Source organism: Hippopotamus amphibius, chromosome 15 (assembly GCF_030028045.1).
Source record: "Hippopotamus amphibius kiboko isolate mHipAmp2 chromosome 15, mHipAmp2.hap2, whole genome shotgun sequence".
NCBI classification, from domain to species: Eukaryota; Metazoa; Chordata; class Mammalia; order Artiodactyla; family Hippopotamidae; genus Hippopotamus; species Hippopotamus amphibius.
Window position 1 is genome coordinate 4,699,120 of NC_080200.1, and position 15,412 is coordinate 4,714,531.

Below are 15,412 nucleotides of genomic sequence, written 5' to 3' on the forward strand. Positions count from 1 at the left end.
CCCATCAACAGATGACTGCCTTAAGATGTGACTATATATATACACGTGTATACATATATATACATGTATATACAGTATGTATCTCTCTCACACATAATGGAATACTACTTCAGCCATAAAAAAGAATGAAATATTGCCACTTGCAGCCACATGGTTGGACCTAGAGATTATTATACTTAGTGAAGTGAGTCAGAGAAACACAAATATTATATCACTTATATGAAGAATCTAAAAAATAATACAAACGAATCTATATACAAAACAGAAACAGATTCACAGGTTACCAAAGGGGAAAGGGAGGGGAAGAGGGATAGATTAGGAGTATGGGATTAACAGATACAAACTACTATACATAAAACAGATTAACAACAAGGATTTATTCTACAGCACAGGGAACTATATTCAATACCTTGTAATAACCTATAATGAAAACATATGAAAAAAATATATGTATAACTGAATCACTTTGCTATACACCAAAAAACACTCAAACGCAGTAGACAAATACATGTATTTTCTCAATGGTTTTCATCCTGGCCTCACTGTTCTCTTGATAGCTGTTCTTTGAGAAATGAAAAACTACTAAGTTTAGAAAGACTTTTTTTCAACTTATTTTTAAAATTGTGGTAAACACAAGATTTACCATTTTATGTTACTTTACCATTTTAACCACTTAAAAATATAAAGTTCAGGGACTTCCCTGGTGATACAGTGGTTGGGAGTCCACCTGCCAATGCAGGGGACATGGGTTCGATCCCTGGTCCGGGAGGATCCCACATGCCGTGGAGCAACCAAGCTCATGCACCACAACTACTGAGCCTGCACTCTAGAGCCCACGAGCCACAACTACTGAGCCTGCCGTGAGGCAAATACTGAAGCCCCCGTGCCCAGAGCCCATGCGCCGCAACAAGAGAAGCCACTGCAATGAGAAGCCCATGCACTGCAACAGAGTAGCCCGCACTCGCCACAACTAGAGAAAGCCCGCGCACAGCTACAAAGACCCAACGTGGCCAAATAAATAGATAAATAAATAAATAAAATATACAGTTCAGTGGGATTAAATACATTACACTGTTGTGCATGTTGCAAAACTGAAACTCTGTACACTTTAAACAACTCCCTGCACCCCCGCTCCCCTGGCAACCACCATTCCACTTCCTGTCTCTATGAATCCCACTCATTTAAGTACCTAAGAGGAGTGGGATATTTATCTTTTTGTAATTAGCTTATTTCACAGAGCACAATATCCTCAAGGTTCACCCACATCATAGCATGTGTCAGAACTTCCCTCCTTCTGAAGGCTGAAAAACATTCCAGTGGACCACATATTGTTTTTCCTTCCGTCTGTCGGACAGTGGGTTGCTTCTTTCCGGCTTTTGTGAACACTGCTGCTGTGAACTGGATGTCCAAATCTCTCCTCTAGTCCCTGCCTTCAATTCTCTTGGATATATACCCAGAAATAAGACTACTGGGTCATACGGTAATTCTATGTTTAATTTTTGGAGGAACCAGAGAGGCTTTTGAATGATTTCTCAGTTTATCAATCTCAACAGCATCCAATAATATTTGAAAATGCAGCTGTACACACACGGGAGACTGAAACTACAGATCATGCCTGGTGGGCAAATGAATTCATGAATCCCTAGGCATAGGGACTCAAAGTCCTTGACCTTTTGGGAGCCCCAGGGCCTGCTGACCCTGCTCTGCTTTCTGAAACCCTCTGCTTCCTCGGCTGCCACGACATCACACCTTCAGTCATTACATCACAGTCTGCCTCCTCCATCTCACTACTCTTTTTTTTTTTTTTTTAATTTATTTTTGGTCTTCGTTGGTGGATGCAAGCTTTCTCTAGTTGCAGTGAGCAGGGGGTGCTCTTCGTTGTGGTGCGCGGGCTTCTCATTGTGGCGGCTTCTCTTGTTGCGGAGCACAGGCTCTAGGCACACGGGCTTCAGTTGTTGTGGCTAGTGGGCTCTAGAGCACAAGCTCAGTAGCTGTGGCGTATGGGCTTAGTTGCTCTGCCACATGTGTGATTTTCCCAGCCAGGGATGGAACCTGTGTCCCCTGCATTGGCAGGCAGATTCTTAACCACTGCGCCACCAGGGAAGTCCTCACTACTATTTTTCAGGCTCCCCTGTGAACTCTTTCTCTGAAAGCCAACAATGAATGCTGAACAGTGACTCTGGAATCCCTCTAGCTGTCAGACTTGAACCCAAGACTTTGCTGCCAGCTCCTCCCTGGGGACCGTCACCTTGGGAACCATGGGCTGTAGGGGCACAGGGTGAAGGGGCTTCTCGGGGGGCACCCCTGCCCCCTAAGACTGGCCTCTGCAAAGATGCAGCAGGCCGTGCTGCCATGGTGGATCAGGGCTGCAGAATCCACAGTGATGTCACAGGAGCTGGCCACAGGATGGAAAGTTCTTGACATCCAGGCTGGAGCCTGCAGCTCCCCCTGTGGCTAGGGCGGGGTGGGGGGGGGGGGTTGACCAAAACGGATGAAACGAAACTGGAGACAGGAGTAGGCACCGCCTTCCTGATGACAGAGAGGGTTGAAAATTCACTGTGGGTGAAAGGCAGGGGCTGGGTGCCCAGCTATTTCAGCTTCTACCAGGGATGAATCGCAGCACATGGGTGGGGGATGGGCACCGAAAATACCAGAAAACAATTCTTTACTAACACGGCCAACGTGATCTGGCCCTCACCACCTGTCTTGTCTCATTTGCTTCCACACCACCCCCTTTTCCTTTTCCTCCCACCCCACAGCCTGTATCACATCACTCTCTTCTCAGATGCTTCTCACTCCCTTCTTTGCCTGGTCAGCTCCTACCCATTGTCCAGAGAAGCCTTCCATGACCACCCCGTGACTAGGGGGGAGCTCACTGCCTCCCCATCGATGGTCACTCCCCACCCTCCACTCAGCTGCAACTGTGTTTCTATGAATACCTGTCTGCCCAGTTCCAGGAAACCAGGTGCCCCACAGACAAGCCTGAACAGAGGTGAAAGTACCCTGGACACCATGTCCTCAGCCAAGATACTGAGTTCAACGAAGGAGAGATCTCATCCACCAGAAACGAAAGCCAGAGGTTGGCGGCTCCTTGGGCCCTGGCTGTGGTTGGCGGGGATCCCAGAGGGGCTACTTTGGCGTGTTTGGTGGGGCTCCCAGACCAGTTTGAGGGCGGGGCCTCTCAGAGATGACCAGTGGCGGGGCGGGGGGAGGGGGGCGTTTCTGAGCCAGCATTAGGATCCTTGAGGGCCAGTCACGATATTTTTTTGGAGGCGGGGGACACTGTCTCTCTGCCTGGATGCTGGGCTGGGAGTACGTGTGTGTGCAGGTGGTCACCCGTTGTCAGAGGCGCCTCGTCCTGGAGGGGAGGGGTCTGGAGGAGTAACAGTGGGACTGAGTTGCCCGCGTGCTGGTGGGTCCTCTGCTGTTCTCCAATGTCTGGGCCAGTGCGTCTGTCTGTCCACCTGTCCCTGCGTCCTTTCTCCATCAGCGAGCCCCTGTCTTTCTCACTGTATCCCTCCTGCCTCTCCCCACCCCCCACGCCCCCTTGACTTTCTCTGCCCGCAATGAGACAGGCTGGGACCTGGGACCCTTCGCTGCACTGCTTGCACTTGGACAAACATCTCCTCCAACAATGAAACCCAAAGAAACTATAAGGGACTAAACATAACTGCAGTGCATAAGCAGTTGAGGCAAATTAGGAACGAGATACAAAAACACCAAGACCCCTCGGGAAACCACCAAGGGGGTGGGCAGACCACCTAAGCCACCCCTCCTGCCCTACCCCCGGACCCACCCATATAAGGAACCAGCTCACCACCCCCTCGGTGAGCGAGCAAGGGAACCTGTTACTTGTTTTCGCTCCCACCTGTTGCAGCACAGGCCCCAAGCCTTGCCTGAATTCCTCTCTGGCCTCTTACCAATTTCTACTGATTAAGGAGGCCAAGAACCCTGGTTAGTAACACCATCAGTGCCCCACCCCCGCCTCTGCAACCCCTCCCCGCTCCCCTACCTGGGGTCTCGGCCTGCCCGCAGGCCACCGCTACTGGACCACAAAGCGGGACGGCGAGGTGCCCATCCCCGTGCACGAGAAGATCTTGGACACCGCCATCAAGTACGCCAACGACATCGCGCTCGGCTCCAAGCACAGCCATGGGCGCACCTGCTCACCGCCATCGAGGACCACGAAGAGCGGGCCCAGGCGCGCTGCCCCAGGCCGTCCTCAAGGTCCCGCGTGCCCTCCTGCACCTGCGCACTGCCCCCCCCTTCCCCTCCTGCGCCTGCGCGCCACTCCCCTTGGCACCGCTGCTGCCCTGCTGCACCTGTGCACTGCTCCTTCCTTCCTGGGCCTGCGCACCATTTCTTCCCTCCAGCGCAAGCCGCTTGTCGGCACTGCGTCTTTGGCGGGTGTCCTTGAGGCTGCATAAGTTCATGGGTTCCGATCTCAGCTCCACCATTACCCCTGTGTTCTTGCTCAAATTACTTAGTTTCACTCATCAACATATATGCATTAAATTCGCACGATTTTTTTGTGGGGAGGAGAAAAAAACTACTTAGCTTCATTGTGCCTCAGTTTTCCCATCTGTAAAATGGGAGATTATAGATAGATATAAATAATATTAAAATTTTTAAATTTATATATGAACAGATCCATTTTATAGTTTAAATTTAAAATGTGTTTTGTTATATTGACATTTTTACGTAAATATATTAAAAACATCTACATAATAGCACCTAGCACAAAGATTTGCTACAAGGATTCTGTGACTTTGTACATATCAAATAGCTCCTGGCACACTAAGCATTGCATCAGCATTAATTATTTTCCCTACAGTTGCTGTTATTAACTGTGTCTCCTCTCCAATGAGTCCCATCCTTAGCCAGGTCATTCTCCATCACCCTCACTCCCCAAACTCACCACCCAGACCCACTCTCTATCACACACCCTTTAAAATTTTTCTGCCCAGCCCTATTGGCCACCTGCTACCATGGTTGTATCATTTATTTGCTTAATTGGTCAAATGAGGTCAAGAGGCTGGATTGCCTTGTTCCATGTGAGCCCCCAGGATCCAGGACAGCACTGGCCCCTCAGGTGTGTGTTCAACGAATAAATGCCCATTTTCCAGATTGGGACAAGGGATGAGAGACTTCAAGGGGCTGATCCAGTCAACATGATAAAGCATCCAGGGAGTATACAGTGATCTGGAGAAAACTGAAGTATGAAGGGCGTGGACTAGCCAGGGCTGAGGGTTGAAATTTTAGCACATGGTGGCCAAGGAGAGCATCTATGAGAGAGAGATTTCAATAAAGACTTAACGAGGTGGGAGAGGGAGCTGCGGCATCCGGTGGAAGGTGTTCTAGGCAGAGGTAACAAGGCAGTGTTTAGGCCCTGAGGCAGGAAAATGGCTGGCAAGTTGGAGGAACAGACAGGAGGCCTGTCTGGCTGGAGCAAAGTGAGGAGGTGGAGGGAGTGGGAGAAAGTGCGGGCAGGAAGGAGACGCGGCCTTGTGGGCTGCGGGGGATGGGATTGGGGGGGTCCCGGGGAGGACCTGGGGCTTTTACCCCGAGGGAACCCTGGAGGACCGGACCCAGGTGCTCACAGGCGCCCTCTGGTGGCTTCAGGGAGAGCATCAGTTGTGAAACAGTTGAGGTAGAGATGAAGATGCTTTGGACCTGGACGTCCAAAGCTGGGGAGGGGATGAGAAGCGGTCAGATTCTGCAGGCAGAGCCTTGATGGATTGGGTGTCTGAGAGAATGAAAGGCGCGGAGGACGGCGGAGATTTCTGGCCTGTGCAACTTGCAGGATGGAGCGGCCGTTAACTGAGACTCTGGAAGGCTGGGGTAGGGGATAAAGTCAGGGATTCAGTTTAGGCGGTGTTGAATTTGAGATGCGTATTAGACGGGGACACAAGGAGTGGGCAGTTGTAGCCGAGAGTCTGGAGTGGAGGGGAGAGGCCCCACCTAGAATCAGAGGGCATCACCTGGTTCCTCCAGGACACATGAATGGTGCGCCACCTTGAATTTTCAGATCGATCCAGACATCGACACAAGTAATCACGTGTGTAGGCAGAGCTGGAGCTACGAGGATGCCCACCCTGACATTTCATCTAATAAAAGCGGAGGGAAAAAACAACTCACCTGAGTATCAATCAATAAGGGGGATCATTGAATGATGACTTTATACTATGTAAGATCTTAGAGGTGTTTCCGTTAATACCATAGAGAAGCATTTAAAGGCTGGGAAGAGATAGCCAAGATGTATGGTTTTGTGAGCCACAGCAGGTTATAATGACATATGCTTTGTACCGCCCTGATTTTGTCAAATATTTATGCATAAAAATATCCGGGTTGGGCATTTTGTTTTGTGTTTTCTCAGGGCTTCTCAATCTCAGTACTACTGACATTTGGGGCTGTAACACTTTTTGTGGTGGGGTCTGTCCTGTGCTTTGGAGAATCTTTCTCAGCATTCCTGGTGCCCACCCACTCCCTGTAAGCATCATTCCCTCCCCCAAAAATCTCCAGATGTTTCTCCCTGGGGCATGGACAGGACAGAATTGTCCCAGTTGAGAACCACTGATCTAGATGAATCTGCGGGAGCTTGTAACAAGGAGAATGGTTTAATTTACCAGAAAATAGAAGCACAAATGGTTAACAGAGAAGAGGGAGCCCAAGTTTGCCAGCCAGGCTCCTGGGCATGTGGGGGCAGGTGAGGGCTGAGCTGGTCCAGGCCTCACGTGGGCCTCCTCCCCCAGCTGGGCCTGTGGGGTTTCAAGGTGTGGGGATCAGGGGATTCAACTCGGAGGAGTGGGTCATCGCCAGCAGCGGTGCTGTATTGGCTGGGTAAGAGGTACCTGGTCTCTCCCCAGGACATACAGAAGCAGGAAGCTGCCAGCCCCGAGGAGGCCCATGCCCTGTCTTGAGACCATTGCGGGGGTCTTACAGCAGAGACCGCAATTCAGGGAGCAGACCATGGCTCCAGTGTAGCCTGTGCTCAGGGGGCTTTATCAAGAGCTGAGTCCTGGGCACTGCCCAGCTCACGCTTCCTGACATCTGGACCTGAATGCAGAACCTGTATTCTGTACTTCTTTCGGCAGGGCAGGGTAGGGAGCTTCAGCCCTCGAGGTGGCGGTCTCAGCTGGAGAGGTTTACCAGGGGCACCTCCAGGGGCTGCCCCTGGTCCTGCAAGCCACGCCCCACCGCCCCCGCCTCTCCGCAGTGGAGAGGGTTCCTGGACCTGGTGGACAGCATCTCTGACAACATGCTGGACCAGGTCATCAATGCCCAAACGCCCAGCTAGTGTTGTGCCTGGGTCTGCAGCCTGGTGGTTACGCCACCCCCACCCACCCAGGCCATAATACTCAGCCACAACAATGTGAGTGTCCTTCCAGGAGGGACAGGTGGGGGCCCCGGGGAGGAGATTGCCACTCAGGATCTCATCTGGACGGAGAGCTGGAGGTTGATGGCTAAGGTGCCTTTCAGATCACCTGAACCATGGTTGTCTCACAAGTGTCCCCAGGAGGGACAGGAGGTCCTGGTAAGCTACCTCCCTCTCAGCTCCATGCGGGCCCAGATCGTGACGTGTGGGTCTCTGTCTAGGTAGCCAGATGCGCTCGCTCTACGTCACCCCACTGCATGTGCTGAAGGCTCAAGCTCCCTGGCCCTCTAGGTGTGGTGGGCACAGGTGAGGGTGGGGAGGGCAACTGAACAGGGGACGCCCTGAGTTACGGGCGTGCTCAACCCACTGCTAGAATCCTTGGCGTGCCCCTCACCTGGCTATGCGCCCGGGTTGGGAGCAGAGTCCCTCTGGAGCGCTGGCAGAGGGGACCATAACCCCCTCCTGCACCATCCACCACGTGGCCCCTGGCATGGCTGCCTGGCCCTGTGGTGGGTGGGGGCCTGTTGCAGGCAGCTCTGTTGGGTCAGGGGGAGGGCAGGGCCTGGGGTGACGGTGCCCAGTGGCACAGGGCTCCTTGATGGACACACTGCGGCGGGTGAAGCCCACCGTGTTCTATGGCGTCCCCCTGGGTCTGGGACAAGATTGCTGGACAACCTGAAGACCAGCCAGTGGCCTTGACCCTGTCCTGGAGGAAGATTGACCCGTGGAGCTGGGGCTTAGGGTCAACAAGAGGTGGCTGTCTAGGGAAGGCTGGGGTACAGGGCTCCTTGTAAGGGTGCCTGGCGGGGCTGAGAGGGGCAGAGAGATGGCAGGTAGATCTGCATGTGGCCTGCCTGGCCCCTGGGAGGCAATGGGGCGGGAACCCAGCCCTCCAGAGTGGAGGTGAGAGTGACAAATGACTTAAGAGGGGAAGTCCCTGGCCTAAGGAGCTGGGTTTGGGGGCTGCTGGTGGATGCGCGGGTGGTTTGGGAGCCCCCTGACCCCTTGGCCCTCAATGACAGTGCCCGATCAATGTGGACACGGGAGAGCCCTGGGCCGCACTGACCAGCAAGGCCGTCGCCTTCTGCCGGAAGCTCAAGAGCCAGTCCAGTGGGCTGCCAGACATCATTTATGACGGAGACCCCGTGGTCAGGGAGTTCATCGGGCGGGGAGGGCATCGACTCCAAGAACGTGGCGGTCACCTCAGCGCCAAGACCCTCAAGTGGACCGTCCTCGAGCTGGGTGAGCGGGTCCCGGCAGGGTCACTGTGCCTGAGACCCTGTGGTGCTATTTAAAATGCCATCTCCCTGGGGGGACCCCTGGCCTCTGCGTTTTAAACCAGCGTCTCTGGGGAGTCTGACACGCAAGGGAGGCTGCCGTCCACGGCGGGATGGAAATTCTCCGGGTGCCTTGGGATGGGCCTATTGCACCCTCTTCCTGGGGCCCCTCTATCAAGGCCCCCTGCTGTTCCAACACCACTCGGCCCTCTGCATCCTTAGAGCAGACTCGACTGCTGACCTGGGGGGATGGGGGCTCCTGTTAGGGGTGGAGGGAAGGCCCCACCTGGAACCTAATGCCATCACAGGGGCGACCACGAAACTGAAGAGGGCCAAGCTAAGCCGAGCTGAAATTGAAAGATTTTACGCGGAGTATGACGAAGACCAGGAGCCGGGAAAGCGCTACGGGCTCCCTTCTTCACGGAAGTGACTGCGTTCCCCCCATCTCCCCACCCCCCTCCCTTCTCTCCTGTTTGATGTTAGAGGAGCTGCCTTCTAGAGGGAAGGAAACTGCTCCCAGAGAGGGACCCGGTTTTAACTAAGATGCCCCTCCCTGGGGAAGCATTTTAAATGTAAAAGAATAATAACATTGGTTTCACGAGAGCCGTGGTTCTTACCCGGGTGATTCTGCCCCTCCCACCCCCACCCCAGGAGACACTTGGCAATGTCGGGGGACATGTGTGGCTGTCACAGCTCGGCAGGCAGGTGCTCCTGGCCTCTGGCAGGTGGGGGGCCAGGGGTGCTGTTCAATACCCCATGGTGTCCGGGACAGGGACACCTCCTAGTGTTCACAGTCACCCTGACGTGTGTCTGAGGAAGAGATGGACCAGCTCCTGTTTTATGTATGTATGTATGTATGTATGTATGTATGTATTTATTTGCCGCTTTGGGTCTTCATTGCTACACGCGGGCTTTCTCTAGTTGCAGTGAGTGGGGGCTACTCTTCATTGCAGTGTGCAGGCTTCTTATTGCAGTGGCTTCTCTTGTTGCAGAGCATGGGCTCTAGCTGTGTGGGCTTCAGTAGTTGTGGCTGGAGGGCTCAATAGTTGCAGCTTGCAGGCTCTAGAGCGCAGGCTCAGTAGTTGTGGTGCACAGGCTTAGTTGCTCTGCAGCATGTGGGATCTTCCCAGACCAGGGCTCGAACCTGTGTCCCTTTCATTGGCGGGCGGATTCTTAACCATTGCACCACCTGGGAAGTCCCCCAGCTCCCGTTTATATATTGAAGGGGCCTGGCTGGGTTCAGGGTTTCACACACTGGACTTGCGGCTCAAAGGCTACATACTAAATGCCACCCTGCACTCGACTCATAGGAAAGAGGTAAGAATTAACTGGTAGGTGTTATTCTGCTGCACAGGAGGGCCTCTGGCTCAGACAGGGGAGTGGGGGGTGCACACGGCTGAAAGCGAGGCTCGGAGGGAGACTGACAAGGCCGTCACAGCCCAGGACATGCTCAAGGGAACCCTCCTTCAAGAGCTGCATTCACAAACAAAGAACATGAAATTTCCAGAGAGGCCAACACCAGGAGACAGAGGCTGATGCAGAAGAACTGACACCTGGGGAGATAGAGCTGTTTCCTTGGAGGAGGACTAGGAAATCACATCCAAGAAATAAGCACGGGGAGTTGGTTAGAGCAGTCTGCAGTCTGATGGGTAAAGGACTGGGATGCGGTCACTTCTGTACTCAGGACAAGAATGCTTCCCTGGTGGAGCAGTGGTTAAGAATCTGCCTGCCAATGCAGGGGACACGGAGTTCGATCCCTGGTCCAGGAAGATCCCACATGACAGGGAGCAACTAAGCCCGTGTGCCACAACTACTGAGCCCATGTGCCGCAACTACTGAAGGTGGGTGGATACAGGGATGCTCGGCTTACCTGGAGCAGGAACCACTGCTGGAGGCAGCGTCTGGTGGAGCTGACTCACTGCTGGAGACTGAGCGTGGATGAGCTTGAGGGGTAAGAATGCCTGGACACCCAGCTTTGGGTGGGGGTGGGGGACACATTCAGGACCCCACCAGGTTCTCACAGTGAAAATTTGAGAAAAAATAAAATAAAAACAACTCTGTGGTACAGATGAACTTATATGCAAAGCAGAAATACCGACACAGACATAGAAGACAAACTTATGGATACCAAGAGGGAAAGGGGGTGGGATGAATTGGGAGACTGGGATTGACCTATATACACTACTATGTATAAAATAGATAACTAATGAGAACCTGCTGTATAGCACAGGGAACTCTACTCAATGCTCTGTGGTGACCTAAATGGGAAGGAAATCTAAAAAAGAGTGGAAACTTCCCCGGTGGCGCAGTGGTTAAGAATCCGCCTGCCAATGCAGGGGACACAGTTTCCATCCCTGGTCCGGTAAGATCCCACATGCCACGGAGCAACTAAGCCTGTGTGCCACAACTGCTGAGTCTGCATTCTAGAGCTCATGAGCCGCAACTAATGAGCCTGTGTGCTGCAAATCCTGAAGTCTGTGTATCTAGAACCTGTGCTCCTAGAGCCTGTGCACCACAACGAAGAGTAGCCTCTGTTTGCCACAACTAGAGAAAGCCTGTGTAGCAATGAAGACACAATGCAGCCAAAAAACAAACCAAAAAACCTAAAACAAACAAAAAACCAACCCCCCCAAAAAAAACCCCAAAACTAAAAAAAACAAAAACACCCCCTCAACTCCTTACTTTCCCAAACACAAATGAAGTATCAACCCTCTTAATAAATAAAGAAATAAAAAGTGGATATATATATATGTATAACTGATTCACTTTGCTGTACAGCAGAAACTATCACAACATTGTAAAGCAACTACACTCCAACAAAGATTAAAAGAAAAAACAAAACTGGTGCTTCCTGCAGAAGGGGAAAGTAACTGTTTTGAAATACTTCTCTTCTCCTTATCAAAGTCCTACCCTGAAGGGAAACTGTTTTACCAGAGCCTGACCAAGGTAGGTTTTACCAGCATTTAATTGACCTGGGGAAGGGAAACACCCAACTCCAGCCCTCTCTAGGGTTCCTCTCACCTAAGGATGCTGAACGAAACAAAACAAAAATCTGAGAAGCACTTGTGAAGGTCATGGTCCAAGGGCACAAGCTCCCGAAAAGGTGGGGACCACAGAACACTTCCCCTCTCTCATTTTACCACCATATCAATAGGGCTCCTGTATAATAACAGATAAAAGGACTGCAAAGCTCAGACCACAAGGAGTCACTAGGGAAACCACGGTGATGCGAGAGACAAGAACAACGACACCTCCAGCTACAGCTAACAGTGAACATAGCCTAGCTTCCGGCCAGAGGAACATAAACCCTCACCCCAAAGGCCTGTTCAGCTCAGTCAGTCCCTTTTTATCCAGTATACCATGTCCAGCTTTCAACAAAAAATTACGAGACATGCTAAAAGGCAAAAAACAGGAGATAGGATCAAGATGGTGGAGTAGGAGGATGTGCGCTCACTCCCTCTTGCAAGAGCACCGGAATTACAACTAACTGCTGAACAATCATTGACAGAAAGACACTGGAACTCACCAAAAAAGACACCCCACATCCAGAGACAAAGGAGAAGCCGCAATGAGACGGTGGGGGGGGGGGGGGCGCAATCGCGTTAAAATCAAATCCCATAAATGCTGGGTGGGTGACTCACACACTGGAGAACACTTATACTGCAGAAGGCCACCCACTAAAGTGAGGGTTCTGAGCCCCACGTCAGGCTTCCCAACCTGTGAGTCCAGCAACAGGAGGAGAAATCCCCAGAGAATCAGACTCTGAAAACCAGCGGGATTTGATTGCAGGACCTCCACAGGACTAGGGGAAACAGAGACTCCACTTTTGGAGGGCACACAAAAAAATGTGCTCACCAGGACCCAGGGGGAAGGAGCAGTGACCCCATAGGAGACTGAATCAGACCTACCTGCTGGTGTTGCGGGGTTGCTTGCAGAGGTGGGGGGCAGCTGTGGCTCACCAAGGAGACAGGGGCGCTGGCGGCAGGGGTTCTGAGAAGTGCTCATTGGTGTGAGCCCTCCCAGAGTCTGCCATTAGCCCCACCAAAGAGCCTGTAAGCTCCAGTGCTAGGTAGCCTCAGGCCAAACAACCAACAAGGTGTGAACACAGCCCCACCCATTAGCAGACAAACAGATTAAAGTCTTACTGAGCTCTGCCCACCCAGCCCTACCCACCATCAGTCCTTCCCATCAGGAAGCACACACGAGCCTCCTAGATAGCTTCCTCCACAAGAGGGCAGACAGCAGGATCAAGCAGTATCAGAAGTATTTCATCTTGTGGAACTGAAAACCACAGTCAGAGAAAGACAGAGAAAATGAAAAAGCAGAGGACTTTGTACCAGATGAAGGGACAAGATAAAACCCCAGAAAAACAACTAAATGAAGAGGAGATAGTCACCCTTCCAGAAAAAGAATTCAGAATAATGATAGTGAAGATCATCCAGGACTTTGAAAAAAGACTGGATGCGAAGATCAAAAAGTTTACCAAAGACCTAGAAGAATTAAAGAACAAACAAACAGAGATATGCAACACAATAACGGAAATGAAAAATACACTAGAAGGAACCAATAGCAGATTAATTGAGGCAGAAGGGCGAATAAGTGACCTGGAAGACAGAATGGTGATAATCACTGATGTGGAAGAGAATAAAGAAAAAAGAATGAAAAGAACTGAAGACAGCCTAAGAGACCTCTGAGACAACGTTAAATGCACCAACATTCACATTATAGGGGTCCCAGAAGGAGAAGAGAGAAAGGACCTGAGAAAATACTGGAAGAGATTCTAGTTGAAAACTTCCCTAACATAGGAAAGGAAATAGCCACCCAAGTCCAGGAAGCGCAGAGAGTCCCAGGCAGGATAAACCCAAGGAGAAACACGCCCAAGACATATAGTAGTCAAACTGACAACAATTAAAGACAGAAAAATGTTATTAAAAGCAACAAGGGAAAAACGACAAATAACATATAAGGGAACTCCCATAAGAGTAACAGCTGATTTCTCAGCAGAAACTCTGCAAGCCAGAAGGGAGTGGCATGATATATTTCAAGTGATGAAAGGGAAGAACCTACAACCACGAATACTCTACCCAGAAAGGATCTCATTCAGATTCGACGGAGAAATCAAAAGCTTCACAGACAAGCAACAGCTAAGAGAATTCAGCACCACCAAACCAGCCCTACAACAAATGCTAAAGGAACTTCTCTAAGCGGGAAACATAGGAGAAGATAAGGACCTACACAAAGAATAACAAAACAATTAAGAAAATGGTAATAGGAACATACATATTGATAATTACCTTGAATGTAAATGGGCTAAATGCACCAACCAAAAGACACAGACTGGCTGAATGGATACAAAAACAAGACCCATATATATGCTGTCTACAAGAGACCCACTTCAGACCTAGGGACACATACAGACTGAAAGTGAGGGGATGGAAAAAGATATTCCATGCAAATGAAAATCAAAAGAAAGCTGGAGGAGCAATACTGATATCAGATAAGATAGACTTTAAAATAAAAAATGTTACAGGAGACAAGAAAGGACATTACATAAAGATCAAGGGATCCACCCAAGAAGAGGAGACAATTATAAATATATATGCACCCAATATAGGAGCACCTCAATACATAAGGCAAATGCTAACAACTATGAAAGAGGAAATGCAAGGCAGAAATAGAGACACAGGTGGAGAGAACAAACACATGGACACCAAGTAGGGAAAGCGGGGAGGGTTGGGGGGAATGAATTGGGAGATTGGGATACCAAATTGTACACTCTAAATATATGCTGTTTATTGTCTGTTAACTGTATCTCAATAAAAGTTCTTAAAAAAAAAAAGGCAAAAAACACAGTCTGGAGAGACAGGGTGAGGGTCAGAACCAGATTCTGAGGCAGCAGAGATTTTGAAGTTATCAGACTGTGACCCTAAAACAACTATGACTAGTATGATTAACATGCTACAGGCCCTGGACTTCCCTGGTGGCACCGTGGTTAAAAATCCACCTGTCAGTGCAGGGGACACGGGTCCAATCTCTGGTCTGGGAAGATCCCACCTGCCACGGAGTAACTAAGTCTGTGTGCCACAACTACTGAAGCCCCCACAGCCTAGAGCCTGCCTGCCACAACTTTTGAGCCCACACACCACAACTACTGAAGCCTGTATGTTCTACGGCCTGCATGCTGCAATTACTGAAGCCTGTGTGCCTAGAGCCCGTGCTCCGCAACAAGAGAAGCCACAGCAATGAGAAGCCCGCGCACCACAATGAAGAGTAGCCCCTGCTTGCTGCAACTAGAGAAAGCCTGCATGCAACAATGAAGACTCAACACAGTAAATAAACAAACAAACAAAAGTCTCTGTCTTCTACAGATAGTTATTAAAACAACAACAACAACAAAACATGCTACAGGCCCTACTGGATACTATACAAGTACAGATAAATCAAGAACTATATAGAAGCAAAGAATGCCTTTGAGAGTCTCATCAACAGACTGGACACAGCTGAGGAAATAATCAGGGTGCTTGAAGATATGTTAATAGAAACTTCCCAAACCGGAAAAGTGAAGAGAAAAAAGAAAGGGGGGGGGGGCAGGGGTGGGGAGGAAAGAGGAAGGAAACAGAATATCCAAGAACTATACAGCACAATTACAAGAATTATAAACACAGGCAAAATGGGAGTTGGTTAGAGATCTGAAAGGTGAATAACCCTGCAGGTTCCAGCCTGTGTAACAGGAGGTCCAGAAGGAGAAGAGAAGAGGGGA